This window comes from Sinohyriopsis cumingii, chromosome 11 (genome assembly GCF_028554795.1).
Source record: "Sinohyriopsis cumingii isolate HCF-2022 chromosome 11, ASM2855479v2, whole genome shotgun sequence".
In the NCBI taxonomy this organism is placed as follows: domain Eukaryota; kingdom Metazoa; phylum Mollusca; class Bivalvia; order Unionida; family Unionidae; genus Sinohyriopsis; species Sinohyriopsis cumingii.
In genome coordinates, this window is record NC_142971.1 from 33,727,634 (window position 1) to 33,755,580 (window position 27,947).

The 27,947-nt window shown below is 35.4% G+C and overlaps 1 protein-coding gene across 1 annotated transcript in view; it reads left to right on the top strand.

Annotated features, from left to right (window-relative positions):
- The first annotated feature begins 412 nt into the window (after window positions 1-412).
- The window catches only part of LOC149787886 (uncharacterized), a 227,682-nt gene continuing 200,147 nt past the window's right edge, over window positions 413-27,947 (top strand). The window contains exon 1 of the mRNA XM_089974127.1: window positions 413-487. The gene's annotated coding sequence lies outside the window, so the exon portion shown is untranslated. The remainder of the gene's footprint in view (window positions 488-27,947) is intronic.

A 27,947-nucleotide genomic window follows, 5' to 3' on the forward strand; every position in this document is an offset into this window, starting at 1 on the left:
GCATCTTTAAAATAACATTTTCCTTTGTCGCTATAAATCCTCAAAACAACGGCCCATTACAAATAGGCTCTCTACAGGGATATGAAAATAGAACAGTGAAAAAACTTCAATCGGAATAGCGTAACTGCCTTGTAACAATTGCTTTTTGTCGTAAAAGTTTAAATACATGCTGGAAAAAATGCATTTATTGCTGCTGCTGATAATGATAATGTTGCTGACGATTACAACGATTCGTCAAAAAGTTTTTTTCTTCTCTTTGATCTGTCTGATATTGATGTTATATCAGACGCACGCACAAAGAAACAATTACAGCAGTATGCATCTCGAAGACAAAGTTATGATCGTCTGTATGACAGGTGCGCGTTGTCACGTGATAAGTGTTTCCCGAGTTACTATGGCCAAACCTATGATTGTTTCCTACAATATGGCGGCCATGTGGGGCGGCACGCACAAACACGTTAGAAGATAAGTCAGAAACTTTAACTAGGTAAGTTAGAGTAAGTTTATTTAAGTTTTATATCTGTTGTTTCTTTCATGTAGCATGCCAACCCATTAATTAATTTGGGGCAGCATTGAAAGCCTTTATCAATTTCGACTCGATAAAGTCGCTGGCTACCTGCTTGGCTACAGCAGAACGCTGACAGTGTCAGGCTGGTGAAACGATAGTCTAAGTCATCACAGTGGTATGACTTACCAAATATTCATTTTCAAGAGAAGCACAAGGGCTGTTAAATTTGCTTCACGAGGGTATCTTGAGTGAATGACTTAAATCAAAAGGCACTTCCTTACAAGGGATACGAATGAATGGTATGTTTTTGTTATTCATTTCACTCCTCCACCCACAGGGGCTCGTTACACATTAAATTAGGAGTATCCAAGAATGAATAGAAGGCTGGGGGTGGGAGGGATCGAACATGTAACAATAATATAATATCGTTTAAAGCAAATTAGGAGTATCCTTCGATGATTAGAGGTCTGTTGGTGGTCTAACATGTAACAATAAAATATCTTTACAAATAAAATTAGGAGTATCCGTCATGAATAGAGGGTTGGGACTTATATTGTTACATGTCCCCCCCCCACCTTTTTAATTGACGGATACTCCAAATTTCTTAGTAATGGACCCCTGTGCCTTCACCTATAACCTTAGCCCAGTTTAATGAGGATTCTGAGTGTAATCTCTCTCTCTCGCACTCTCTTTGTATTTCTCTCATTCTTAAGATTGTATTATAAGCCTCAAAGCTGAAACACTAGTGAAATAATGTTCAGGTTCTTTATAAGAAAGTGTTTGTTGCATTGTTTGTGATATTAATTCATCTAAAACTGGGGTCTCAAACATGCGGCCCATGGGCCGCATGGGGCCTGCTAAGCCATATCCTGTGGCCCACAAAATGATTGAACCACTCTGGTGGCCTAGTGGTTAGAGCATCCGCCTCGGATGCAGGTGTTCATGGGTTTGATCCCTGGCCAAGTCATACCAAAGTGATATGACAGAAAACTTGTTAAAGCTACCTTAAAATCCAAATCATGCACATGCACACATACACACACACACACACACACACACACACACACACACACACAAAATGATTGGTGTCACAGTGTGTCATGAGAGATAATACAGGTAGTGCAGCCCAAAAGCCATCGAAAATGCCATCACGTGGCCCTTAGGGTGGTTTGAGTTTGAGAATACTTCCATTTTCAGCGTTGTTTTTTTATGTGCCATATATAGACATTGCATCCTTTTACGAAAATATAAACAGGTCATAGAAAATGTTGTATGTATTGAAAAACATAGAATTCACAATTATGGCATAGCAATTCCTTGTTTGAAAAATGAATTACTGCAAGAATCATATGTTATCTGTCATGGTGGTCAAAGTACAGTTAGTGTAAACATTCAAGTATATTTTACCTTATATAGGCTTAATAACTTTATTATAAGCCAGACTTCCTGAAAAGCATAATTCTGCTTAGTAGATATTTCCTCCTGTCATCTTTTTGTTGTTCACAATAGTTTTTTTGCTCCATTGCAAGGTAAAGGATCACTTTGTAGCCTCGACCATGTTGAGCTTATGAACATAAGCCATCTTTGCCAATCCATACCTAGCTGCCTTTATTTAGCTGCTTCTTTGTGTGCCCATATTTATTCAGCCGATATATGGGTAGGTGTAATGCAGGAGTTTTACCTGTGTATATGGCATCTTGTTATTAGTATGCATCATTTTTGATATCTTTTCCAGTGGATTTTAAGTTACTAGATTCTATTTTATTATTATCTTCAGCAAGGCTGCAAGACTTTCATGTTAAAGAAAATTACATAGACACTGTGCTTCAGAAAACTCAGGACCATCTAGAATAATTAACTGGATCAAATAATTAATGGATTAGTTTAGCAAGTATTTCATGTAAATCAGATATCAATTCTTCTCACTTTTTTTTAATTTCTCAGTTTTGTTAGGATTTACAGGGAGTACATGAGCTTTACCAATTAGCAACATATATCCATAAGAAAACCATGGTAATACAGTTGGACAAGGATCTAACTCATAATTCTAGTGTCATTGATTTATTATCAGCCCTGACCAGAATGGGTCAGCTGCCTCAGTGTGTACTTGGCAAAGGCACTTAGTTCACATTTCCTTGGTATGATATATCAAAATAAAGTGCTGAAAGGTCCATTAAAAATCAATCATGAAAACAGCTTTGTGAAAACATAACTTTTGCTTTAAATTATATGAGTTTCATAAGAAGAACAGACTGCATATGTTATAAACATTGTATCATGTATTTGTAGTACACACTATGTTGCAAGCTCTCTTCTTTTGAGGTGCATTATTTCTCCCATGGTTGATAAAAGTATATATTCTTTTAGTGGTAAAAAGACATCACACATGCATAATAGTCATTTCCAAGAAAATAATGATGGTCTAGATTTGTTTTAGCACCTGCAAGAAATTCAGAAACTTAGGGTCAGTATGAATATTTGTATATACATGTTGCTGTCAGAGGCATATAGGATTAGGCATGTCTCCCTTACTTGTGCATATATCTTGAGTCATATATCTTGAAATTCTTGTATATGCAGCCAGTCTCACATCTTTCTATGTGGTGTGTTGCAACTTGGCAGACATGATTGGCATTGGCACATTGTTCAGTTGTGATGCTGTGATGCATGTTACCAGAGATATATCCCTTTCTTGGTGTTAAATGGATATACATATATATTATTTATGATAATTCCTCTGGGTACAGCTAATACCACAGCTTTGAATGAATCACACAGTAACTCTGCAGACATAATAGGCTAACATTGCATATATTGTTCTTTCATTATGATCAGACGCATTTTTCAGAGTTATGTCCCTTTTCAGTATTGATATTTATATGGCTAGTGGCACGAAATAGTATTGGGCAGATCATGTTGAATGGAATTTTGGTTTGGGTTCACCCACTGCCATACAATACAATGCAGTCATCAACATGCATAGTGTTTTTATGCTTGTAAGAGAACTGTAATTAAAACATTTATGTGACATATTTCATTGGGTTATTTCACCCATTTATTTTCATATCCACCCAACCTGTAACAAACAGCAGGTAATAATCAGTAAAACTGCATTTTCAACCCATTACAAATGAATACTAAACAAAATCTTGGAAATTACTGTAGTAAAGTCTTGTCAAGTTAAACCCAAATATGTTTATCTTTTCAAAGACATAAGCTTAATAAGCAGGCGTATTATGAGTCATGAAAACACAAAGGTAATATTCTGTGTCCAGAATTGGTAATATTTTGAACATAATGCCTGGTGACAATAGTACACTTCAAACCATAAGCATATTAATTTTATATTTCAGTTAATTCTTTATAAAAGTTAACTAGGGCTTTCTCCAGTTTTTATATTTCACTAAGCATTTGACATAGTTGATTGGAGTTGGGGTGCTGATGCATGTCAGTGAAGATAGTGGACAAACAGATTCAAATTTCAGTGTGAATGGTAATCACCATGAATTATAATCTCAGTAAGGTAATAGAATAATTCAAGAGGCAGCAAAAAGTGGTAACCATCATGGGTGACATACCCAACTTTGTATTTATGATCTTTGGGGCGACTTCTCCAGATGCAATGAGTTGACTACTCCAACTACTATGGGGCAACTTCTCCTGACACCTGGGATGAGTTCTCCCAAGTTCTGCAAGGGGCGAGTTCTCCACTGTTCAAAATGACCCATTTAATTCTGATTGGATTTTGGCCAAAGTTTATAGGCTGCTTGATATTGATGTGGTCTTGGCTGAAACTGATTGTCAGCTTTCTACACTGTCATTTGTTAGAGTTATTTATCTATCTGAGATTGATGGATCCACCCACTTTCATTTCAATGCAGTTACTCCTTTTAAAAAACATACCCATGAGTACCGATAGACTACATTTAAAAACTACAGTTGCATACAACTAAACAAATTGACAGGTTACAGTTTGGAAAGATACAAAATATGGCATCATGTTTCAATACATACCACATTTCTTTATTCTAAGAATGAGTAAATGTTTCACAGGTTACATAGTTTCTGGAACATAATAATTGCAGACTAAAACAAAGCAAACAGTAACTGAATTATCACTTCGCATTTACAAATTCATCGGCAGATAACCTTTTACAGTACTCTATATGTGTGCCTGACATAGTGCTCAGTTGTGCTTTTCACATGAAAGTACAGGATAGATTAGTGCTAAGTTATGCTGTTACTGTGAAAAAATACAAGACAGTTGTGCTTTTCATGTGAAAAGTACAGAACGTAGAACTGTATGCTCTTCATGTGAAAAGTACAAGACAGATTAGTGCTCTAAGTTGTGCATTTCATTTGAAAAGTACAGGACATAGTAGTTTCTTATCTGTGCTCTTTATGTAAAAAGGACATGACAGAGTAGTGTTCAGATATGCTCATCATGTGAAAAAAACAGGGTAGAGTAGTGCTCAGTTGTGGACTTTACATGAAAAGTATACTAGAACAAAGTAGTTGTCAGATGTGCTCTTTGCATGAAAAATATATGACATAATAGTTCTCATTTGTGTTCTTTACATGAAAAGTAAAGGACAGTAGTTCTCAGTTGTACTCTTTACATGTACATGAAAAGTACAGGACAGAGTAGTTCTCAGTTGTACTCTTTACATGAAAAGTACAGGACAGAGTAGTTCTCACTTGTACTCTTTACATGAAAAGTACAGGACAGAGTAGTTCTCAGTTGTACTCTTTAAATGAAAAGTAAATGACAGTAGTTCTCAGTTGTACTCTTTACATGAAAAGTAAATGACAGTAGTTCTCAGTTGTACTCTTTACATGAAAAGTAAATGACAGTAGTTCTCAGTTGTACTCTTTACATGTACATGAAAAGTACAGGACAGAGTAGTTCTCAGTTGTACTTGTACTCTTTACATGAAAAGTACAGGACAGAGTAGTTCTCACTTGTACTCTTTACATGAAAAGTACAGGACAGAGTAGTTCTCAGTTGTACTCTTTAAATGAAAAGTACGGGCAGAGTAGATCTCATTTTTATGGATATATGCTGTGTAAATAGCTCCTTTTCTGCAGTTAATAGTAGAAAAATATTTTGACATGATTGAAGCTCATGCTGGGTGTTACTGAAGTATGTAATTTACCTATTGATAGTTTTTTATATTCAAGAAATAATTAAGGTTATGAGCCATGAGTTGTCTTTTCTTTACTCTCCACGTACAAGAAAAGCGACATTGTTGAAGTCAGGATAGCATATTATTTAAGTGCAGTGGTCATATTTATAGTTTAAAACATTCCTTTGATATCTTCAGTTTATTGATAAATCCTGAATAAGAGGTTGATATAGGACATACAGACTTGAATTAATATAAATATATAATTACGGTCTTTTTGAATGTCATTTATTTGTTAATATGACTGAACATGCTTTTCAGGAAAATATTTTTGTATTTTTATTCTCACTTCTCAGTTTGAGTCAGTCATGTGCTTAAAGACTATTTTTATACCAGTGGTTAATTGCACTGTCATGCAAGATAACATAGAACCACACTGTTTAAACTTTCTTAAAAGTCAAGTTCAGCTGCAAGCAACATAGATCCTAATTTACCAATGCATAATGTGCAGAATATCAGGATCCATCTGATTTATTCTACTGATTACTTCTAAAAAACTGAATAGAACCAGATCTGCCAGTACATTGCGTGATGGCAGATCAAAGTATGTGCAGTTTGCAGTTGGACTTGACTTTATGATCACATATACAGTACAGTAGAAATTGCCTTGAAAGACCACCCTTTCTGCCAAAATTTAATGGTCGCTCAAGACAGGTAATAACACTATAACAAATAAATATTTTGCAATGATAACCTGGTCTCTCAGGACTGGTGGTCTTTCGTAGCAGTGGAATCACAAGACAGGTTATACTGTATATGGTATATCTTTTCAAATCTTTTTCCGGTAGTGCTAGTGGTTAGAGTGTCCGCCTCAGAAGCAGGAGGTCATGGGTTTGATCCCCAGCAGTCATACCAAAAACTTACACAAATGGTACTAATAGCTACTTCGCTTGGTGCTCAGCATTAAGAGGTTAGTGTTAGGACTGCACACCCTGGTGTCAGGATAATGTAACTATGTGGGACATCATGATACATGTCTGCGGCATGATGCCCCATTGCTAGACATCACTATAAACTGCCACACTGCAGACATCGTATCGATATGACTGAAAAATTGTTAAAGCTACATTCAAAATCTAACCTTTTCTGGTAACAAAAAAAATGGAAATTTGATATTCCCATCATACTTGATTGAATTGGACTGTCTCAGTAAATACCTAATGTAATCTGTTTGAACAGCAACATAAAGTGTAAATAGATTTTCTTGGTGCAAGAGAAATTGGTTTTGTATTCTTAACTAACTAGTTGTGTACAGAGTATATTCACCTAGGTTTTCCACATGTAAAACCCCTTACCATGCACCTTTTTTTAATGTCAAAAGAGATGACTAATTGAGGCAATTGTTGTGCACCAGGATGTGTCCACTGTCCAGTAGACAAGGTTGTGGCTTTTTTATAAGGGTATATTGTGACTTTGCATTTTTGTGCTTTTAATCTGTTTACTTTGTATTTTAGTGCTTTTACCCTGTTTTGCCGTTATCTTTGTTTTGTATGCCTTTTCTTGATACCTAAGCTTTTACTGCATGGATTCTGCTGCTGTGCTGTTAAACCATATACATACATACATACATACATACATACATACATACATAGTGTTTTTTGCACCAAGTTGCAGGTTTTTTTGCCTTTTGGGGATTGGTTGAATTTGTTTGCACTCTGCAGAATTTTCTAAGCACCTTTGGGTAGTAAATCAGTTTCAAAATCTTTGTGGTTAGATATGAATTACACATGTGTTAATACTTGATTGCATGTATGGTGACATGTTTTAGCATAAATTGTCAACACCTCACACTCCTGTTCTTAACAAGCTGTAAAATCTGGCTAATATGTACACAGAATAAGAGCACATAGGCCTTACTGTATTATTTAAGTGAAAATAAGCCCCTGCATATGTGTGCAGAACAATTTTAAGACCTAAACATCGCTCTTCTGTTTCCAGTTTTATAAATGAGTTTAACTAATTCTGTTTTATTGCTATCTGTGGTGTGTTAGCTCACTTGATTGAGCATCTGAATTGTAGTACAAGGGTCATAAGTGAGATACCTGCTCAGGCCAGCCTAGGTTGGCTGCACTGGTGAGTCCTTGGGAAAGTTACCTAGGTTGCATTTCCTCTGCATCATATAGTGTGTGTGTGTGATTTGCAATTTTAATGTACCTTTAGCAATTTTTCAGTCATATTACTACATTGTCTGCAGTGTGGCAGTTTATAGTAATGTCTAGCACTGGGGCATCATGCTGCAGACATGAAACATCATGTCCCACCGAATCACATTATCTGACCAGTCCTAACACTAACCTCTTAATGCCAAGTTCCTAGCATGAAAGCTGTTAATACCTTTTTTATAAGTCTTTGGTATGACTTGGCCGGGGCTCTAACCTGCAACCTCTTGCATGTAAATGAAACTAATTTGTCAATTACTAGACCTACATGAAACAGATTAACAGAAATCAGAAACAAATGTAATCAAATATGCTCTCATAGAATATTAATTACATTATATTCCTAAAGTAAAAAAAATTAATGTAATTAGGATAGAGGGAGGGGTGAGTTTATTCTTTTTTCTGTTTCTTTCAAAGAGAGTACTGCTATGAAATACATAATTTTCCATACAGAAATCCCAGGCTAATAAAGTGTGATTATTAAAGACTCATTTAGGTCTAGCCAAAAGTATTATTTAGTCCAAACCTCAGTTAGAATCAGTGGTGACTTAATGGCTGATAAAAGTTAATCACTACAAACACAGGCATGAATAGGGACAATGTCAGCCAAGTTTGTCTTGATCAATTTCCATTGACACTTTAGTAGTGGATGTTATTATATAAAGTATCATTTTTTTATTTATTGTTTCTCTTTTTGATTGCTTGTGAACATGTGAAATATTTGTCCAATTACTAATGCACATACAGTACAGTCAAACATGATTATTGGACCATTTATCCAAATATTTTCACTCATGGTTCCACTTTCGGACCCTGGAATTTCAGTAACATAAATGACAGATTATCTGGATGAAATATGTCCCTGATGGGTTTGGATAATCAACATTTTACTTTAGATGGTCATCTTTATGCAATATGCTGTTAAATTTGATTCATAAGCATAAAGGAAACAAAGAAATATATCGTCTGTACTTGCTTATAAACTGCAAACTACAAAGATCCAGATCTGCCTATCATAATCCACCTGCAGATCAGGGTCTATGTTGTTTGTTCTACTGATTTCTCCTAACAAACTCACAGACCCAGATCTGCCTATCGTAATCCACATGCAGGTCAGGGTCTATGTTGTTTGTTCTACTGATTAGTCTTAACAAACTGTACTGATCCAGATCTTCTGGTGCATTATGCAAAGTCAGATGTCGGTCTGTGCAGTTTGCAGTTAAACTTGTCTTATAAATGAGTCTGTATATGGTTACACTTATTATCCAGATTTGACAGTAATGGAATTTGTACACACCCAAAGTTTTAAAGTTTTTATATTGTAGATTTTTGTGAATTTTGGGTGAAAATTTAGAATTTTAGTTACATTTTTGTGGTTGCCCAGAAATAACATCCATTACCATGACCATAAATAATTAGGATTGAGGACATTTTCTGCATGTAAAAACCTTGGCTACAAAGTGATCACCATGTATTGTGGTTCTTGGGTACTGTACTCTAGAGGTTTAAAGTCCAGTCAAATTACATGCACCTGATGTTTTAATTGTTTGGACAGGGACCTTTCTAAAACATGATCAAATCTGATGTGTGTAACAAAAGATCAGCAATGTAATTTTCTTGTTGAAGATATTTTGTTCTCCCTGCACAGTCTTAAGACAGTTTGTGTCATTTGAATACATTCTTTGTACTGTGTAAACTCATACCAATTATTTTTGAAATACAGCCAAAATTGTGAGTTGTCTTTATTGGTGTATCTTTACGATTTAAGTTGTTTAAAGGGTCTTTGTTTTGCATAAATTGTTTTCATAATTGTTTATTTTTATTGTACAGTGGAGATTCTTCTTTTTCTGTGACATGCTGCTCCCTTGAGGGCTTTTTTTTTGAAAATTTAAATGTCTGCCTTGGGAATTTTTGTTACAGCCGCATATAGTGGGATATGTTATGTCTCATTATGGCTGGCTGGCTGTAATCATGTTCATATCAGCACAGTGAATTGAATTGTCAACCATGAATAGTTGCACTTGCAGACAGAAAGAACTATTGATTTTGAAGTCAACAGGTCAGTAGTCAAGGTTACTGTGACTTACTGAATAAAAATGGTTTCTGTGGAATAACTCTAGCTGTACATCATATACAGTTACAAAATATTTGTGCATGGCTTGAACATGGGGAAAGAAAGAAATCCAGGTTGATTTTGAAGTAAAAGTTCAAAAGTCAAGGTCAGTGTAACTGACAGAAGAAAATAGTTTCCATGCATTAACTCTCATTGATCACCATCTACAGATACCAACTGTGTGGATGACTTGTACTTTGGGAAGCACAAAACGCTATTGATTTCAAGATCAAAAGTTATAATGCCAAGGTCACTGTCTGAAAGTGGAAAATGGTTTGTGCACAATAACTTTAGTAAATGGCTTAAATTTTGGGTAAGAAAAAGCTATTTAATTTGAGGTCAGAGGTCAAAGGTCAATGTTACTGACTGAAAAAAGAAAAGTACTTGTATCATGATTTCAGTTTTATGCATAGAGACCTATTAAACATTATGCAGGTGTATAATGTGCCATTCATGGTATTCTTCTTAAACATTGCTAAGCACAGATTGCCTTATGATGGATATAGGAACAAATATAGTCAGTCATTAGCATACCTATAACCCCTGTGCAGGGGTAGGGTGGGGTTTATTTAAAAAATACCCAGACCAGTCAGTGTTGACCACTGTCATGTATCCCTGCAGGGCGGTTACACGTCTCAGTTTGCCCCAGCACAATATAACTTTTCATTGATGGATATGTTGTTAATCACCAATCAATCAGTCAGTCCCATGATTATCTCTTTGTTCCAGTTTTGCATTGTATTAATATATCTTACAGACTTTAGGTCTTCAAAGATCTTTATGTCAGCTCTATATTTACAACATTCAGTTGACTGTGCCATAACTGATCAGGTTGTGCACATAATTGGTTTGGCATATATATACTTGTGGGTTGGTTATTTCAGAATTTATCTATATATCTGCTCTGAAATGCTTTGAAAGATGGTGCTGATGTAACTTCTTTATGTAGATAGTTCCATATATAAGTTACTCTATGCATAAATGGGTTGCTGTAGTAACTCAGATTGGTTGTAGGTTCAGTACCCACCTTTGCCAGCTCAGGTTGGCTTTTTCTGTATGAACACAGTGAACAAAATGTTGAGAGTGCCAAGAAAACCAGCCAAATCTAATAATTTGCTCATATTAAGTATTTAAAGATCAGCAAATTGCTTGTGATTTTCTTAACTACTTTCAGTAAAGAAAGGCATGTTTTAGAAAGAAGCTTGAAAGGTACTGGTCCATGACAGCTCTTTATCATGTAAGAATGCCATTTTCCCAGATGCAGTGCCATAAAGCAACAAACCAGATTCTTGGGTCTGAGGAAGCAATTATAAATGTAAAATAAAATTGTTAATCAGGAAATAGTTCTCAGTTTGATTTTGTTAAAGTCTTCATTGTAAATGCCAAAGTTTTATTTCTTTTGTACAAACGAAAAAGATATAATCTACTTTCCTTGTCAGCAGGCTGAGTTTTAGCCTTAATTGTACATGTATTTAATGTGGTTATGACTCCATTAGCAAGAAATCTATATCCTATATGGCTAGAAATGCTTGATTGAGCTGCTTATGAATTGCTGCCAACTCATGCAGCAAGCATTATGTACCATACTCACTTATTTATAAGACAAGTTCAACTGCAAACTGAATAGACCCAGATCTGCCATCACTTAATGCAGAATGCATAATGCCCCATAGTTTCATTGATGCATGCCTGACTAAAATATATAATTTTATATACTTGTATGCTTCCTTTAAATGAATACTTTAAAGGTGGGTGTGAACTCCATAAACTGTTCATAGGTGGCAGTTTGAATTCCATTAACTGTTCATAGGCAGCAGTTTGAACTCCATCAGCTGTTCATAGGAAGCAGTTTGAACTCCATTAACTGTTCATAGGCAGCATTTTGAACTCTATCAACTGTGCGTTGGCAGTAGTTTGAACTCCATCAGTTGTTTATAGGCAGCAGTTTGAACTCCATTGGTTGTTCATAGACGGCAGTTTGAACTCCATTAACTGTTCATAGGCAGCAGTTTGAACTCCATAAACTTCTCACAGGCAACATTTGAGCTCTTATCAACTGTGCATTGGCAGTAGTTTGAACTCCATCAGTTGTTCATGGGCAGCAGTTTGAATTCCATTAAATGTTCATAGGCAGCAGTGTGAACTCCATCAACTGTTCATAGGCAGCAGTTTAAACTATAAACTTCTCACGGGCAGCATTTTGAACTCTATCAACTGTGCGTTGGCAACAGTTTGAACTTCTTTGGTTGTTCATAGGCAGCAGTTTGAACTACATCAGCTGTTCATAGGTAGCAGTTTGAATTCCATCAACTGTGCATTTGCAACAGTTTGAACTCCATCAACTGTTCACATGCCACCATTTTGAACTCCTTCAGCTTTGCTTTGGCAGCAGTTTGAGCTCCATCAAATGTTCATAGATGGCAGTTTGAACTCTATCAACTGTGCATTGGCAGCAGTTAAAAAGTATATGTACAGCTCTGTTGTTGATTAATGCTGTGTCTGTTTGGATAGTCCTTATGTTACAGATCTGTGGACTTGGGTTCAATTCTATGTCTTGTTAGAGTTAACTATAATAATGAGTACCTGCCATGGTAGTTGGTTTGCTTCATTAGAAAGAGAATTGAAGATTTTTATATGTTACTGATATATTTTACTAGCACAAATTGCAGTTTACTGCCAAGATGTCAGCCTTGAAAGAGTGGGTGATCTATGTCATTTATTGTATGTCCATACCACGACGTATCTACCATATTTTTGGTATTTAGTTGATACTTCTCTGCTTACTAAACTTGCAAAAGAAAAGAAAAGGTAGCATGGCTGCATCTTTGGGTAAACATTTCACACAATGTAATTGGGTCAGTGATTCAGTTTTCCAGATTTAATGATTGATTCTTTTGGACTGTGTCTTTGGCATTCAGAGCACTATTTTCAAAATTTCCTTACTAATTGACCTTATGCAAGATGATAGATCGATCTGCCTACCAAATCACATGATATGACGCCCTCCTGACCTCCGACAAACATGCAGACTTCGGCAAAGGAATGTTTCAGTTTAAGTGACATGTTTATAAAAATAATTTGTGTTCTGAAAAATGTCAAATTTCAAATTTGCATAAATTATATTGCACTAGACAATATTTATATTTGTAGTTCAAGTTCGTATAGTAATAATGTATGTGTGTTATTTCAAAAAATAATACAAATAAATTTTAAAGCTGCTTGAGAACTTATTCATGTACATGAAGATTTGCTCCAAAAGATGTATATGTATTTAGTATATAATCTTATCCTTATTATTTTATCTGACTTATCTTTATGCTGCCTTGGAAGTAGATGAAATACAAATTAATAATACAATCGTAAATAATTACTGTTTAGAAGTATACTGTTGTACATAATAATTTTAAAGTTCTACAATGTTCGTCAGACAGAATTTTGAATAATGATGTCTGTTAATGTGAACATGTAAATGTATGCTTAAAATATCTGGCGATAATTATCTGAAAGCATTGTTTGTGTATTTCTTTATTATTACATTTTTGTATCCCCACCCCTCATTCAACCCAATAAGAAAGTAAAGAGTCACTCAAGTGTCTGAAAGATCAAGATGATAAATTGCTGTTTTTTGGACAGGTCAACATTAATGTGCAAATTATCAAACTTTAAAATTATACAGTCTGGGGTTGTTCAGTACTAAATATACAAGAAAAATAATATACATCAAAGCCCGAAAGCTGGGGGGTCACTCTCCATCCATATTCTAGAAACGTTTATTTTTACATATATTTTTCAATTTCAATTTGTTTTCTTCAAGCCATCGATGGGACATGATGTTCTACATACTTTTATGCAAACAAGCTTGTTGTAATTGCCATATTCAGCTGATCGTACATGTGACCACAAAAAAAGTCTTTATCCATTGAAGATTTGTTTATGTTTCGTTAAAGGAATAAATCTAATTCCTACATTTAGACTATCTGGATTTCGAGTCAGAATGACAAGGCTCCCACTGAATGCTTTTCACCCTTCTTGATCGAGAAATCAACAAATCATTGCAAACATTTTAAATACTTATCATAATCAATTCATTATTGCCGCTTGTCTGAGAAAAATGGCAGAAGTAAGCAATGCCTGGAGGTGTGTCTAATTTACGCTTGCTGGTTGGTTAATTGATCATTATGACTGACAAGTGGCAATAGGTCAGTTCCCACTATACATGATTTGTATATATTGTATTGTTTTGTATTAACTAATGAATCTGTTTTCAATATATAACTGGGTGACTTTTACCTGCTTTTGGTGGTTAACAGTGAGGATAAAGTCATGTTAAATCATTTCTTCATTCAAGGGGATGAAGAAGTGGGCTGTTGCATTTGTCCTATATCACCGTTTATTGTTCTTTTTAAGAAATGGCAAATGTGGCAAGAAAATGCAAACAGAAACTGGTGAGTAAATTGCCCTTAAAAAATCACCAATTACTACAAGTCAGACGACATTTTGGTCAACTGAACCTTGGCTTATTGGATGATCAAAGGAGAATATTTTATTCAGTTTTATTACTATGACTTGGTACTGATGACCTCAGTCTGTCTGTTATTGTACCAGGGATGTTAATTATTTATGAGAAGGCTTAATTAAATTTTCCAGTGGCCTTTGATTGCTTTCATCACTGATTTGTAATGGTGGGTTTGTTTTACAGTAACTAGGTAGACAACATGAAAGCTATTTCACGTGCGTTGATAATTAAGTTGTACCAGAAAAGGTGAAGATACATGCTTCGTTTTGAAATGATCATTGTAGTGAAGCCAATATTCTACAGCAAGATTCATTTAAATGGAGTAAACACAATATTGGATTTAAGACTACTGTATATAACTCAGAAAAAGAACTCTGATGATATGTACACTGGGGCAAGAGATCACTTATATATACAAAAGTGTAAGTACTAATGATATATTTAGTAGGTTTTTTCTTCATTAAATATATTATTGGTGCAATTATTGTAACATAAAGAGTCATCTTTAGAGCTTGACATAATATATTTTAATTAACTGAGTTATCATCAGAAATAAACTGATATTTTAATTATTATTATTATTATTATTATTATTATTATTATTATTATTATTGTCACAAGCCCAGGTGTTGTAATATGTCAGAAAATCAAAATGCTACTATTTATGGTTTCGTATAAAACCTATACTTTCTCAGCAGCATTATTTGTCAAGTATTGTATTTATTTCCCCCACTTTATAACCCACTCAAGACTGAACAGTGTAGATACAAGCTTTGGGATGATAAAACCCTGAGGTTGTGTCTGAGATTGAGTTTCCACTTTCAATCAGCCAGAAAAGAGCTTTAAAAGGGATGCCGTTTGTTATTTGTCTAAACCTCAAGCTCAAACTCAGTCACATGAGTTTTGCTATTTGCAGTTTCGATCTTGTAATGACTAAGGCTTTTTAGTAGAACAAAGAGAGTAGACCTTGTTCTTGTAGCATATTACATGATGGCAGAGCTTGTTCTATGCTTTTCGCTGTTGGATTTCTATAAGACAAGAGTAAATATGGTAAATTATAGATTCAGGTCAATTGGTGTGAGTCAGCTTTATTTGTATGACCAGCTATTGACTGTGGAAAAGGTAGGATACTTTTAGACTGTTTAAAATGTAAACCAGAATTCATGACACTGAGTTGTAGTTCTAAGCAAAATAACTTGCTACCAATGTCAAAATTAACTTAACCCTGCACAAAACAGGAAATTCAGAAGGCTTGAATGTCCCAGCAATACAACAGGCAAATTATGTTAGAAAGCTACGTTTTTGTATCAGGCAGTGTTAGAAGGCCTGAATGTCCCTGCATACAACAGGCAAATTATGTTAGAAGGTCTGAATACATTTTTATATCAGGCAGTATTAAAAGGCCTGAATGTCCCTGCATACAACAGGCAAATTATGTTAGAAGGCCTGAATACATTTTTATATCAGGCAGTGTTAGAAGGCCTGAATGTTTCTGCATACAACCGGCAATGATAGGAGGCCTGACTGGCCATGCATACTTCAGGTAATGTTAGAAGGCCTGAATGTCTGCATACAAAAGGCAATGTCAGAAAGCCTGAATGTCCCTGCATAATCGGCAATGTTAGAAGGCCTGAATGACCCTGCGTGCAGCAGGCAATTTTGAAGTCTTGAATGACCCATTATACAACAGGCATTGATGGAAGGACTGAATTTACTTCCTGACAACTCAAGATTTGCCAAAGCTTATTCATTATTTTAAAGTTCTTATGTCATACTGTTAACTCCTAACTGACAGTTTACATCTGCTTGGTTTACTCAGTATTACTCTTTCACCTAATTCCTGGATCTTCATTTGCATACTGTTTTTCACCACTACTGTTATCACATGACTTGAGATTGTGAATCTCATCAGAGATGATCACAAGAGTTTTGGTGCCATGGTAAGCAAACATGGGCACATCTGAAGGGTTTTAAGTGTGCTGATCGTTGACTGCAATTAAGGTGAAGAATATGTACCCACAGTTACACTGTTTAAGTACAACAAAATATGTACTTAATATTTTGTTAAAAAAAACATGCCTTTTAAGTCAATACATAAAAAATTGGGTGTACAAAATTAGATTATTGGTAGGTAACGTTTGTAGTGCAAACAATTCACAGAATGGATAGATTGAACTAGTACCATTCGGTCAGTCAATTCTGTGCATCGGGTAATTCTGCACAATGATATGTCATTTCTGTAAACGTTGGATTACGTGTTATTTTGGGTTTAAAAAAATCCATTTTATATCAAGAAAGAATGGTGTACTTTAATAAAAGTGATATTCATAAACTGTACAAAAAAATCCCACATTTCGACTCAAAAATGCATATGAAAATGTGATTTAAAAATGTCAACATAAAGACCTAAATTCTGTAGTAATTCTTCCCCATACACGAGATTTGAACACAGTACATCCTATTTATTGTTGTTTCTCTTCCACATAATAGGTTTTTTTTATATATAAAATATTGAACTTTACTAATATTTTATAAGATCAGTTTAGTTTGCTTAATATCTCTTGCCATTTATTGGCATTGTTGCAATGAATTTTGTAAAACTAGCTATAAACCTGACCTAATTAATCGACTAAAATGCTGACAGAAACAGTCGAAAGTTATGTATTCCATTTCTGTAGCCCAACGGATAAAAATTACATCTTTTCAAAGCTGTATGCAGAATAGGCAGACATATCGTGAGTCATGAAAACATGGGATTGGTATCCTGTGTGTCCAAAATTAATATTGTTTTGAACAGAATATTCTGGTGACAATTGCCTCGTTTTAAATCATAAGCATTGCAGTATTATATTTTCATCAATCGGTCAAATTCAGTAAGCATTTTGCTTCAATATTGGAGATGGAAACCTTAGGTGCACAGAAACGCCCAACAGGATTGTACATTTAAAGAATGAATTTGTCCTGATTTCAGTACTACAATGTCAAATTTAATTTGTTTGTTTCAGAATCAACATTAGTATACGTAAAACATTGAATGGTGCTTACTTGTCTTCATGACTACTGCAGCAATCTATAACCACATCAGGAACTTTTCTACAGTGTTTGTGTGTGTGTAAACAAGTTGAACTAGAAGATGTAACTAGAAGTTTTTGAAAGGAAGGATCTACAAAATAGCATATATATTAGGGAGCTATGGTTGCACTCCACAGTTTTGTATTATGCACAGGGTTGAATATATTTTTACCCGAGCAAGTATGTCCCTGGTTATTACAGCACTTAACATAAAACTGTGTTTTGTGAATGAATACTCAGAAAATGTGTACCAGATTGTTGACATCTTCAGAAAGCTAAGAAGTTCCGATTTCCTTCATATTTTGTCTAGAGAAAGGTAGTTTAAGGTATATGTACTTTAATCTCGTTTTGAGTGTGATGCAGGAAAATTAATTTGTCATAATGGTATCCTAATTAGGGCCAAAATGTTAAACAAAATTTGGTACTGAGTCAAAAATGCACTGGATTAATGATAATAATTTTTTATTATCTTATTATTTAGATATGTTTTTTCTTGAAAGTATATATCATGATCAACACGAGCATGTACTTTACTCTAGGGGGGGATAGACACATTCGGCACAATCGTGAAATCAGTTGTGGGAGGGGCCCTGGGTGGCCAAGTGGTCTAGATCAGTGACATCTCGTGTCTGTTAATTTGGGTTCAAGTCTTCACTTGGCCAACTTGGTTATGTGAAAAAGCTTGCATGCAGCTTTTTGGGGTTGGTGGTTCTAGAGATGGATGTTGAAGTTTGATTTTATCAGATCGCCTAATACATTTTGAAGAATGATAATAAACATTGATTGTAGCTTTTTCCTGATACTTTTTAAGGTATGATGTACTGACATCTGTGACAAATATGAGTTAGGGAACATGGTGTGGTTTACTGATGTATAAGTACAGACCCAGGGTCAATCATTCATTTACATGTAGTTTTTATAATTCCAGGTGATAAACTTTCAACTCCTTTTGTTTTTTTTTGTTTTGCTATAGAGTTTCAGCAACTGACAGAACATAATGAGGAAACTGCTTAGCTGGCAATATCTGTGTTCATATCAAAAAGGATGAAATGCATGAACTTAGTCCTCTTTGAATTAAACATTATCACTCTTATTTTATATCTGACAAAGAAACAATCAGTAAACTTGACCTAGTGACCTTTGAATTTTACTTTGTTAAGACCTTTATTTGACATTTTAATGGATAACAAAACCAGTACAAGATATGATACAGTAATATTTGAGACATTCTGTGACCAGTGTCTTGGAGGTCAGAATATAACTGCTGGTCAAAATCTTGGACCTGCCAAGTAGCTCTTTCATTTCTCTGTTTTATGTTAAAAATTGCGATCACAGTTTTCTATGTGGAGAAATGTTTTCCTGAGACAGCATCACTATTTTCCAAACATTAAAGAGGGTTGTAGTTAGGTAATATACCTAGTGAAATATTAACTTGTTAAATTATTTAGCAGGTGCCCATGTTCATGTTGAAATATACTCATGTACTATAATCAGTGCATTGAGGCAGAATGAACCTTGATATAGTTATTCACAAATCTTTATTTACACTGAAGGAAAAAATAAGTGTTGATAATTAATCATTTGTTAAAGGTCAAAGCATTATCCAATTAATTCCTTTATACCAGTGGATGTGCATGGATTGTCACTGCTAGTTAGAATCTTATCATTACCATTGGACACTGAAGGGAGGAGGGTCTAATTATCAGACTATTGTATCCACACAGAACAAAGAGGAGAATTTATGACTTCAAGTTTGGGTTGGTCATTCCTGGGGTAGGACTGGATCAGTGCCTTGATGCAGAGCAATAAAAGGCATGCATATGCTTGTGTGTGTGATAGTCCTATACCTGTTTAGATCTCTGTGTCAGCCCTGTCTCTTTTGAAATTTGTGTGCCAGTCCTATCTCACTTGAGATCTGTGTGCCAGTCCTGTCTCAGTTGAAGGTTGAAGTCTCTGTGCCAGCCCTATCTCTGTTGATATCTGTATGCCAGTTCTGTTGCAGTTAAAATCTCTATGTTAGTCCTATCTCTGTTGAGATCTGTGGGCCTGTCCTGTCTCAGTTGAAATCTGTCCTATTTCTGTTGAGATCTGTGTGCCAGTCTTTTCTGTTGAAATATGTGTGCCAGCCCTATCTCTGATGAGGTCTGTGTGCCAGTCTTCTCTGTTGAAGTCTGTGTGACAGCCCTACCTCTGTTGAAATCTGCTGCTGGAAAAATCATTTATGTACTCATGCCTTGAAAGCACTTTGATTGTGAAGTCAGTTTTTTCCCCCCACATGTTTTTCCATTGATGTGTTTTGGTACATACACTAAGATCTCTAATAGTAATACACAGATGGTGATTGCCTATGTAATGAAAATTACCTGTTTAACAGGTTTTTACATGTACTATATTCTCTGTAGATTTTGGAAGGGAATTGTGTTATTAATAATATATAATTACAGTCTTTCTCAACCTTTAGTTATGGTTTTACATTTACCTGTCCTAACTTGAGAGCTGAATATATGTAGTTCACATATTACCATTCACAAGTAACAGGTGTATATTGTAAAACATTTGTCGAATTTGTCATACCAGTAGATATAAAGTGAAAGTATGTTGGAAGGAAAGCAAATACTTGATAAAACCATATTGTATGCCCATTGTTAGAAGGAGTGTGGTTCTTGTCACCTCTTTAGTCCCATGGAACCATACCATTTCTGCTTTTTGGAACTGGAATCGTACTAATTTAATGCAGTAACTCTGATATAGGGTACATCACAACTGGAAAGTTCTGGTTCCAAATTTCCAGAGCAGTAAGATGTTATTACTTTTATTAAAGCAGTCATGACTTCCTTTAGCGTGTAGAAGATTACCATAAAACAACAGTACTGGCTGAATAATCATTTTCTATTGCAAATGCACACACAAGGTTTGTCTCAAGTTTGCACTGAACGAAACTGCATCTTCCATTGACTTAAGTGCCCCCAACTCTGAAAAAAATACTGCAAACTCTATGAAATGGCACCCAGGGCATTGGCCCATATTTTCTGCCCCTTATGACAGCCCATTGCAAGCATGCATTTATTAAAGGTTTGTAAACACCATAGTGAGGGCAAAAAAGTATAGAAAGTCTTGAAAACATTTATTTCGGGCAGTTGCAGAAACCACTTGAAAGACACTAGGGTTGCATTCAGTAATGGTTGTTTTATGCTGTTTGTATGGAAGGCAATTTACCTGTACTGAATGGCCTGTCGTTTTAGAAATCTCTGGAGCTTGCATTGAGTTGGCACATGGGAGAATATGCATATATTTAAACTATGCTCTTCAGAGGTTAACAAATAAACATTACTTGTTTGTTAGAAACTGTATATTTAATCAAATATTGTGCAATAAATAGGTCCAGGTACAATTTATGAGTATCACATTGAAAGTAAATTAACCATTTATCAATGTCCTCCTAGTCTGTGTTTACAAGTTTTCAGTTTGTAAGCAGTTGCTTGGTTGGTTTTAATACACTTTAATCACATTATTGACCATGTTTTCCTTTCACTAAGTGCAGGGTTTAGCACCCTGTGAGATCAGTCACCTTTGTTAATGTTGTGCATACTGAAATACAGTAACTAAGTGCAGGGTTTAGCACCCTGTGAGATCAGTCACCTTTGTTAATGTTGTGCATACTGAAATACAGTAACTAAGTGCAGGGTTTAGCACCCTGTGAGATCAGTCACCTTTGTTAATGTTGTGCATACTGAAATACAGTAACTAAGTGCAGGGTTTAGCACCCTGTGAGATCAGTCACCTTTGTTAATGTTGTGCATACTGAAATACAGTAACTAAGTAAAGCAGCAGCCCTAGTTATCGGTACATGGAAATTTCTGTTATCTAATACATTTTGTTTTTTATTCACAGTGCTATTGGTGTACGTTAGTTTATTAGTGAAATCCTTTTTTGTGTGATGAAACAGACAATGCCACTGTAATAACAAGTTTCACTCCTGCAGTTGGACTGCCTCAAAAGTAAGATTTTGACTCTGGTGGTTGTTTTGCATAATTACCATCAGAATAAAAATCTTATCAAGACTAATTTATTTGTTTATGGAATGTAGCGAAGTGGAATTTATAAGTTTTCTGTATCTGAGAATGACTTTCCATTCTCTACATCAGAGCTCTCAGTGTTTGAGAATGACTCTCCAGTCGCTAAATTCATAGCTCTTTGTAAGCTGTTGATATTGAGAGCCATGAGAATCCAACATATAGAGATGCATTTAGCCATTTAAAAAATTGGATGTCCGGGGCAAGGAATTGAAGTCCTAGAAACAAATGGTGACTCTTAATTACCAAACACCTTTATGCTAGTATACATAATTAAAATGAGTTTCTGTTGTGTAGTTGTAGATGCAAACATTGTTACAGTGTCCTTGTCGTGCTGTATATGTTCTTGACTTTTTACTTGAAGTTTATTGTACAAAAAGTGAAGTCATGATCAGTTGTAGTTGTAGTTTTTGTAGGGTTTAATGCCATTTTTCAGCACAAGATAGGCTATACATGGCAGCCAGTATTAATGGTGGAGGAAGAACCCGGAAAGAACCACTGACCCACGAGAAGCTACTGGCAAGCTTTCTCACATAACCACATTAGCCGAATCCAAGACTTGAACCGACGCAGACAGAGGTGAGATGGCAGTGATCCATAACGGTGAGCGCTTTAGACCACTCAGCCACTTGGGGCCCCAAAGTCATGATGAGAATATCCCTTTGCCAGCTCAGGGATGTAGAATAGGCAGAATGCACTATCCTGCATGTCATAAGAGGCAACTAATGCAGGCAAGAATCATAGTAGCACAGTGGTTAGTGAACCAGACTTGAAATGAAATTGGTGCAGGTTCAGTGGATCCTTCTAATTGGATTTGCCCAGGTCAGCTAATATGGTGTGTCCTTGAGCAAAGTACTTTACTCAATTTACATTTACTTTGACACTAAATAACCTACATGTGTTCTTTGTTGTAATACAGCAAACTAAACCTAGCCAATTACTCCAGTTGCCTCATCACTAAATAACCTGCCTGTGATGCTGTTTTGTAAAAAAATGCCAAACCATTACTCCAAGTGTCTTATTACTAATTAGCCTACATGTAATGCTGTGCCATAAAACACCAAACCATATACTCCAAGTGCCTTATTACTAATTAGCCTACATGTGATGCTGTGCCATAAAACACTAAACCATATACTCCAAGTGCCTTATCACTAAGTAGCCTACATGTGATGCTGTGCCATAAAACACCAAACCACATACTCCAAGTGCCTTATTACTACGTAGCCTACATGTGATGCTATGCCATAAAACACTAAACCATTACTCCAAGTGCCTTATTACTAAGTAGCCTACATGTGATGATGTGCTATAAAACACCAAACCACATACTCCAAGTGCCTTATTACTAAGTAGCCTACATGTTATGCTGTGCCATAAAACACCAAACCATTACTCCAAGTGCCTTATTACTAAGTAGCCTACATGTGATGATGTGCTATAAAACACCAAACCATTACTCCAAGTGCCTTATTACTGAGTAGCCTACATGTTATGCTGTGCCATAAAACACCAAACCATTACTCCAAGTGTCTTATTACTAAATAGCCTACATGTTATGCTGTGCCATAAAACACCAAACCATTACTCCAAGTATCTTATTACTAAGTAGCCTACATGTGATGCTGTGCCATAAAACACCAAACCATATACTCCAAATGCCTTATTACTAAGTAGCCTACATGTGATGCTGTGCCATTAAACACCAAATCGAACCAAAACATACACATGTACTCCTATTGCCTTCGCACTGTATAACCTACTGGTAAACTGCTCTGGTGGCCTAGTGGTTAGATTGATTCCATCTTGGATGTGAGAGGTTGCGAGTTTGAACCCGGGCTGAGTCATACCAATTAAAAACTTATAAAAATGATACTAACAACTCCCACACTTGGTGCTCAGCATGAAGAGGTTAGTATTAGGACTGGCTGGCTGGTGTCAGGATAATGTGATTGGGTTTGACAGCATGCTACATGTCTGCAGCATGATGCCCCAGTGCTAGACATCACTATAAATTGTCACACAGCAGACATCATAGTGATATGACTAAAAAATTATTAAAGCTACGTTAAAAATCCAATAATCACACACACACATCTACTTGTGCTGATGTGCCTTAAAACATTAAACCAAACCAGTGTCAAGTTTAAGTATTATTTTACTATTGCTGATATTGAATTCTGAGCGCAATTTTATATTAAAAAAAATAGATGGGTTTTACTGTACTAGGGATCTGAGTGTTATACAATAACTTTTCTCGGTTTTCCCTAAGCTTTTTAGTAAAGGTGTCTGTTCATGGAAAGCAGCTAGCTGTGCAGTCAGCTGTTTGCTATTGGTTGACATGCATACCTCCCCCACACTAAAAAAAATATGAAATCATAGATACAAAAATTGGTGCAGTTTCTGTAGTTCCTGGGGCATTGCTGTTTTTAAACATACCTTCTAGAGCTGAAACAACTAGTGACAGACGACTAAATGAGCAGTGGAATTCACCATCTATTTGGCTGGCTGTTATGGAAAGCTGTGATGTTATGGAAAGCCATGATCAAACCACTAACAGCATTTTTAACCAGTAACAGTATTTTGGCATTGAGTTGGTTACATTTGGTCAAACAGTTGTGACTTGGCCTTATCAAACGGTTCTTTCAACCCTTAGTGATATACAAACTGGGGATTACTATACTTCCAAACTGGGGTAGCTCCTAAAGACCAAGTTTTTGCTTAGTCTACAAGTGATACCTGTAGTCATGGTGTATTGAGGTCTGGTATCTCGTTCCAGAAATTATTTGATAACCCAGGAGTGTTGTCAGTTTGAAGTTTGGCAGAAAATCAGCTCAAGTAGATATTAGTAATAGGGTTATCTTGCATTTACCTTGCACTTATATACCATATTTCATCGCTTATAAGTTGAGTCCATCTGCAAACTGCACAGATCTGCCATTGCATAATGGTCTGGCAGATCGGGGTCTGCAGTTGGTTAGGAGTAATCAGTAGAACAATAAACATTGACCTTGATCTGCAGATGGATTAAATTATGGCAGATCAGAATCTGTGTTATTTGCTGTTGGACTCAACTTACAAGTGAGTATATTTGGTACTTTTATTTACTGCAAACAGTGACTGGATATAGAGTTATGTGCAAAGCAGATTATATCATTATGTTCTGCACAAAGGAAATTTGTTGTACTATAAATTTATAACTGAAACTCATGCCTTCAGGCATTTTATGTTAGAATAGTAATTGCCAGAAAATTTGACATTGGTTCCAGTTTTTATATATTTCTACTTATATCTTTTTCTCTTAACTTTTTATTTGTCATTAATGCTTATATTTTTCTATGCTATATTCCTTCCAACAAAGAATCCAATAGTATTCACACACTTTCCCATTTGTTTGAACCCACAGACTGATTTTTAAAAAAGCATCAAGGAAGCTAACACAAATGGAAGCTCTTGATATGAACAAGTAGACAGACTGCTCACTGACCTTTTCTGGTTTTTGTTTTGTCTGCATCCAAAATATGCAGTGTCTAGCTTTAATATATCTAAAACAAATTGAATGGAGCAACGCTTCTATACATGCATTGAAACAAACGGAACTCAAAATTTACAGAATTAATGAGAATATCAAAGACAGTAAACTTCATCACATCTGTTGCTTGAAAACAGATTTGCCCATGCAATTATTGTGACCATGTTAATAAAGAAACTCCCGTTTGATTTGAAATAATAACAAGTTTAAAGTTTTTGGAACTCACTGGTGACAATCAGGTTAGAACCATACGTATGACTATTAAACATGGGTGCAGGCATATAATTTATTCTTGTTGATTTGTTATAGTACATGAGGCCATTTGACACGGGAGAGATTCCTAATCTTTTCATCCCTTTGTTGTTTGTGGTTTTGTAGGTTTATCACCCTCATTCAGCACGTCATAATCTAAAAATGGCAGCCTGTATATTTGGAGGGGAAAACCCTGGGATGAACCATTAACCCATGGAAACCTGCTGGCAGGCTTTCTCACATAACCACACTGGCCAAGCTGATTATTGAATCCATATGGACAGAGGTCAGTGATCTGTAGAGGCAAGCACCTAGACCACTCTGCCACCCGGGCCCTGCTCCTACCACCACTGACAATGATCATTGTAGAGTACATACTTAGTAGTATTATTATGGTTGCTTATATAGCAAGTACATTCACAAAAGATGTATTTTTGTTTATTTGGAAACTTGTAACTATATAGTGATAGTGTAATTCTTATATCAGACTATACATGTGGATGTAACTTGAAGTCTTCTCCTTAGTTTACCAAAACTTGGTATCTGTAAACTGCATTGGCAAGGAGAAAGATAATTTTATTCTTAAAAATTTAAATTCGATTAATTGATACTTCAACAGTCTTTGTCATTAGAACAGTCTGTACGACAGACATAAAAGTCTTTATGTGTCTTAGCAAGTTCCTATTACAATGTCCTATTGATTTTGGGGTCAAAAGGTTGAATATTGGGATAATTTTGTGACTCCAGGAAAATTTGTTGTTGCACAATAACTTGTACTAAAGTAAATTTCTTGACCAAAATTTGTAGATGATTTGCAATTAGGTCTCATCTTAAGGTCAAGGTCATAGTTCTATATTGTGCATTTTCCATAACACTTTCTCATTTGCTCTATACTTTTAATGCCATTTAAGATCAAGGGATGAAACTTTCTATACTTATACATCATCACTAGTAGGCATATTGTACCCCACATTAGGGTTTATATTCTCAAGGTTGAGGTCATGGCTCAATATTTTATGTTTGACATCACGTTTCTTGTTTGCCAATAACTTTAAAGCCATTTGAGAGAGGAGATGAAATGTGGCATACTTAAATATCAGAACTGGAATATTATACATGCCAACTGAAGGTCCTATCTTCAAGATGTCATGGCTCAAGACTGTATGTCTTCATCACACTTTCTGTTATGATTTATAACTTTTGAGAAAGGAATGGAATTGATGTGCCATTGTATCATTACTAGAAGGTAAAGGTCACATACCACATTGATTGGCCTATCTTTAAGGTAAAGGTCACATACCACATTGATTGTCCTATCTTTAAGGTAAAGGTCACATACCACATTGATTGTCCTATCTTTAAGGTAAAGGTCACATACCACATTGATTGTCCTATCTTTAAGGTAAAGGTCACATACCACATTGATTGTCCTATCTTTAAGGTAAAGGTCACATGCCACATTGATTGGCCTATTTTTAAGGTAAAGGTCACATACCACATTGATTGTCCTATCTTTAAGGTAAAGGTCACATACCACATTGATTGTCCTATCTTTAAGGTAAAGGTCACATGCCACATTGATTGGCCTATTTTTAAGGTAAAGGTCACATACCACATTGATTGTCCTATCTTTAAGGTAAAGGTCACATACCACATTGATTGTCCTATCTTTAAGGTAAAGGTCACATACCACATTGATTGTCCTATCTTTAAGGTAAAGGTCACATGCCACATTGATTGGCCTATTTTTAAGGTAAAGGTCACATACCACATTGATTGTCCTATCTTTAAGGTAAAGGACACATTATTTTCCATCATGCATAATTTTACACTCGATAACTTTAGAGCTGTTTGAGATTAATTGATGCAGTATGGTATGCATATGTCATGTGTATTTTGTGCCACATTAGAGGTCTTCATGTACTTTCTCAAAATAAATTCCATCTGCAAATTGAAATTGATTGGATTTTGATAGCTAAGGACCAAATATTTGATTACCATAATAGTAAACATTTACATCATTACATGTCATTAAAATCGGTTCTTGATAGCAAATTGATGTGTATAAAAAATAATTGTAATGGGTGGGGATCTTCTGAAATTCTAAAATATTAATGTAAGACTACTTCCTACCTGCTTGTGACAATGCTTTTAAGAAATTGTGTGGTGATTGTTACTTAAAATGGAAAAAATCCATTGTTTTAAAAACACTTTTTCTCAAACACCAGTCAACTGAAATGGCTAAATTCCACAGAAATTATCCAGGTATAGTCACATTTCTAGTTTGCTGAACTGGAGATGATTTGCAATCCAATATGACTACCACTACTACAAAATAGGGATTTTCTGATCATGACTTTACTTTTTGTACAAAACTAATTAATGTCAGTAATCATCACACTGTGCATTTAGAGTGAGTTAATTACATCAATATGAGTTAATTACATCAATACATTTCATATATTTCAGCTGATCTGAGAATCTTAGCACTTGAAGATGGTTTTTTGGTATTTTGATATCAAATTTAAGGTACCAA